This window comes from Notothenia rossii (assembly GCF_949606895.1).
Source record: "Notothenia rossii genome assembly, chromosome: 3".
In the NCBI taxonomy this organism is placed as follows: Eukaryota; Metazoa; Chordata; class Actinopteri; order Perciformes; family Nototheniidae; genus Notothenia; species Notothenia rossii.
Genome location: NC_136901.1, coordinates 95,271,337 through 95,276,298, shown reverse-complemented (window position 1 = coordinate 95,276,298; position 4,962 = coordinate 95,271,337).

The window sequence follows — 4,962 nt, the reverse complement described above, 5'->3', positions numbered from 1 at the left end:
TTATTCATTCTTAAATGTATGTCTTTTATATTTAAACATTAGTTTGCTTTATATTACCCCTTGTATTTATAATTGTTTCATATATTATTTATATTAGATTACAATTTTTATTTTTGTATTCATTTTTTTTGTATATGTTACCAAGATTCCTGTTAAAAGTATTTTAATATTATTTATTTTAATGATATGTATTTTATTTCATGCTCCTTTACTCTTATCTCTGTTTACTATAGATTTGAATTGTTCTTTAGTGAACAGTGTTTCTGTGAATGAGGCTGAGGGGATCTGTCGCCCTCTGGTGGACACTTTACAGATGTTTGCTCTCCCTGAGGTTTCTCCCATGTTCCCCTTTAAACTGTTGGTTTTCTCCGGAAGTTTTTCCTTGTACGATGTGAGGGTCTAAGGACAGAGGGTGTCGTTTTTCTCATACTGACATTCTGAACAAACTGTGCTGTTGTATTAGCTGTAAAGTGTCTCTACTGTAGGCTATTTTTATTATATGTACAGCACTTTGGCTCGACCAAAAATCGTTTATAAATGTGCTATATAAATAAAACTTGATTTGATTTGATTTATATTATTATAAATTATTCCTCTTTCATATAGATTTGAATTGTTCTTTAGTGAACAGTGTTCCTGTGAATGAGGCTGAGGGGATCTGTCGCCCTCTGGTGGCCAATCTACACATGCATAAATTATTATAAATGATTCCTCTTTATATTTCCTCATGTATATGGGACCCAGCCCATTGAAAATGTCCACATTTTGTTAACATGCATCTCCTTTGACTCTTTTGAGCTACTCTATCAATCCCTGATGTACAGAGGACATCCTGGTCTTTCCAGTGACATGTCATTGGTTAAAATGTCATGCTGGGAAGTTCCTCTTTCTTTTCATCCAAAATGGCTGGCATACCAAAAACAACATGTTATAGAAGCAGGAGGAGAAGTCAAATATTGTTGAATAATTGTCATTTTTACCATGAAAATCATATATGTTCTTTTTATTAACATGTGAGGAACTATATCATTAGTTCTGAAAGCAATTCAATAATTCAAGTTTTCTAATAACAGCTCTTTTATAAATGTCCATTCTAGTGGACGTCAGGACCGTCTTCATGGACTTTATGACTCTATATTGTTGCAGGAGACGGAACTGAAGCAGACATTTCCTGCACCAGATAGTTCAGGGAGATTCAGATGTTGAGCTCTCAGATGATGAGAGAGATGAGGATTTCACACCTGGGATAGAAGAGGGTCAAGAAGAAGGGGGGGAAAGATGCAGGAGGCTCCATGAGCGCACAGATACAGACAGAGAGACAGATAGGGACGAGCTGGAGAGACATGTCCCTCTGTGGGCCAAGAGTAGCACGGATGTCTTCTTGTTGTTTTTATTTGAAGAGGAGCCATGAAAAATGAGAGTTGCCTCAGGAACAGGGACGTGCACAGGTACGGGCTAATGTTGCCAGGGCAACGGTCCGCTTGGCATTTTTGGCTGACCTGCCCCTCTGGAGAGAGCGAGAGTTTGTTTTTCTCTTTTCTGTTGTGGCCCAAATCAACATGATGAGCCCACGATTAGTATCGTAGCGTCTCGCTGTGGGAAACACACTTTGTCAGCGCTGTCATCTGCCGGTGCGTTAAGACCACCTCAGTGTCGGATTTTGGAAAACTTGATTTTGAGTTGTCTCATGGCAGTTAGGGTATAAGGGACAAACCAGGGGACTTTACTTCCTCTTGATACCGTCGGTTATTTACTAAAAAACACCTAAATATAGCCTCCTTGTTGTTATTGTGCTTCTGTCTTTCTGTGTCTTCTCATCTGTGAACTCCCTCAACGCTCGCTCTCTTTTCTTGATCGCCCTCTCACGGGTGAACAGTTCAATGTCCCGCTTCATTGTAGGATTTCTGCCATGTCTCCACTTTAGTTTGACCATCTCTGTTACTAAGTTATGGAATACTAAATAAATAAGTAATTAGATACCTTACCGTTACTGCGCTCATAAAGAATGATAAGAATAAGAATAATGTGAATTGAACTGGTTTCATTAATTAGTGAGTTTATTTAAGGTAATTAGTTAGAGGCACTATTTTATCAGTATGTCCTGCACAGCAGTTACAATGGCCAAACTACATTAGAACAGAATTGTCCCCATTTTGTCTTTAATAGTTACTAACATTTGATATTTTAATGAGATATGGACCGCAAAACATTTTTAAAATCAAGTCACCGAATGCAAGTAGTCGCCTTAGCTTATTTTGTTATGAGATGTGAATTACTGTTCAATTTAGTTGATGTAATAATCGTTTGGTTTCTTTTACATAAAAAACAAGTTACAATTTTCTAAATCTCCAAATGTCTGTGCACGTCCCTGCTCAGGAATGCCATCTTTGTTTCTATGAGCTTTGTCAAATGGAGACCACATCCATCAAACTAGTCCAGATGACCCACAGCCCGTGCCGACTGGAGTCAATGAGGTACTTTTCCCACTACATTGACAACAAAGTCTTTGAAGATCCGGAAAGATTCACCAAAAACCAAACTAGATTTGTAGTGACCAAATAAACAGCAATGTTCAGATCATTTACTTATTCATGTTTTAAATAAAGCTGAATGTATTATTGTATTAATATCACTCTATAACCATAATACGTTACATAGTCTATCTGTTCATTTTGGCAGTCTTTTCAAACTAATATGGTCCCGACGTCCTCTACAGCGGACATACTGTAACATTTACAAATAAAATAAAAAAAGTCTAAATTGCAATATGTTTTTTAACCCTAAATAGGTAGGAAATCACAAAAAAAAGGAAATTGGAAGACACTTTTTTCCCTCGGGTCCCAGGAGGATACATTATTATAAAGTATTTCTCTAAATATTTCCACATGTTCATATCATTATAAATTATTAATCTTTCATTCCTTTCTTTAAATACTCCGCTGGTCATGTGACGAGGAACAACCAGCAGAGATATATTTCCGGTGCTTTGTTAACTTCAGGAAATACACACACACACACACACACACACACACACACACACACACACACACACACACACACACACACACACACACACACACACACACACACACACACACACACACACACACACACACTCAGAGAAACACACACACACACACACGCACACGCACACACACACACACACGCACACGCACACGCTCACTCACACACACACACACACACACACACGCACACACACACACACAGAGAGAAGTTACAGACATAATTCAAAGTGATCCGAATACAGAGATGGTGAGAAGTGTCTCTGTGGAGTTATTCTCTGAGCAATGATTGGTCAGAAGAGGTGTCTCTAAAAGCTCTAAAGTCACAAAGAGTTACAAACCTTTCGAGAGAAGAAGAAGCAGCTGCGACACCGCGAGGACAAAGTGAAAGTAAACAGCAAACAGGAAGCACTTCAAAATAAGAGCACTTACAGAACGTGATAGCTGACTTTAAACCGGAAGCTTGAAGCATCAGACAGCTGCTGGAAGGAAGCTCAAAAGCAGGGGTGTCAAACTCAAGGCCCGGGGGCAAAATCCGGCCCGCGACTTCATTTAATGTGGCCCCACAAGAGCTCTGAAAGAATATAATACGTTTATTATACGGTTACATGCCGATTTACAGAAGAACGTTGGCCATAAACTACATGTCCCACAATGCATCTCAAATGTGAATTTCTTTCAGAATTAGATTTTTTTTTCTTCAAAATGTCACTTTTTTTTACATTTTCAATTTTTTTCTAGAATTTGGCTTTTAAATAATAATTTTGTGACATTCTCACTGAAAAGACTTCCAATGATTTGCCCTATAGACTTCTGCTTTCAGACGTAGTTAATTATGAACTAACCCTTACCCTATCCCAGGGATCACCAACTACATTTGTCCAAGGGCCAACATTTATCCAATAGACACTTTCGCGGGTCAGAGGTCAAGTCCTCTTACTTTTACTGAAGTACCAGATCTGAGTAGTTCTACTCTTATTGAAGTACAATAATAATAATAATAATAATAATAATAATAATAATAATAATAATAATAATAGATTACATTTGTATAGCGCCTTTCAAGGAACCCAAGGCTGCTTTACATGGTGGCCAAACAAACAAACAAACAAACAAACAAAAGGGGCAAATAATAAAGTAAAACAAATTAAATAAATAGCAGTAGGAGAGGAAGCAGGGGGCTGTGATGGGTTAGGGGTCAAAGGTCATGGTGAACAGGTGAGTTTTTAATGATGACTTGAAGATGTCCATGGAAGCAGCATCTCTGCTGGAAGAGGGTCCAGAGGGGGGAATCATTTAAGTTGCACTGACGGCCGACAGAGGGCGACAGCGGCCGCTAATGCAGTTGTGTGGTTCTTATCTGTCAAATAATCACACGAAGAAGAAAAAAGACCGGCCACACGAAGAGAAGGGATTAGACGCTGCGGCAAACAGGGAGAATGAAAAAACATGGATACAAATCAAAGAAAACGAAAAGAAAAAGGTTGGGCCGAGAAGGCAAGAGAAAAAAAGGTGAAGTCACTCGCAAGTGAAGCATATAAATGTCGCAAATTGACAGACCTTTTTGGCAGCAGCGCTGCTAAGCTCTATCAGCAGCAGCTTAGAACAAGTGCAAGATGATGAAGAGAATGATGAGGGCGCGAGTTCAGATATACAGCCAGCCTCCTGCGTTCATGATGAGGGACAGAGTTGAGCCGGTGGCAGAACCAGCTCAACTGGCACACGTGCAGGGCAAGAGGTGGGTGAGAATTATCCCTTGATCTCAGTGGCGTTTTCTCCTGGAGGCCAAGGGAAGCCAGGCTTCCCCTGTTTTTTTGGATTGTAGTTATAATTTTAATAAATAAATAAAAACACTTCGTTTAGTTTTGGTAATTATTCTGCCGGCCCATCTCTCCCCCATTCTCATTGAGTATTTTCCAAAGAGTGAAACAGCGCCCCT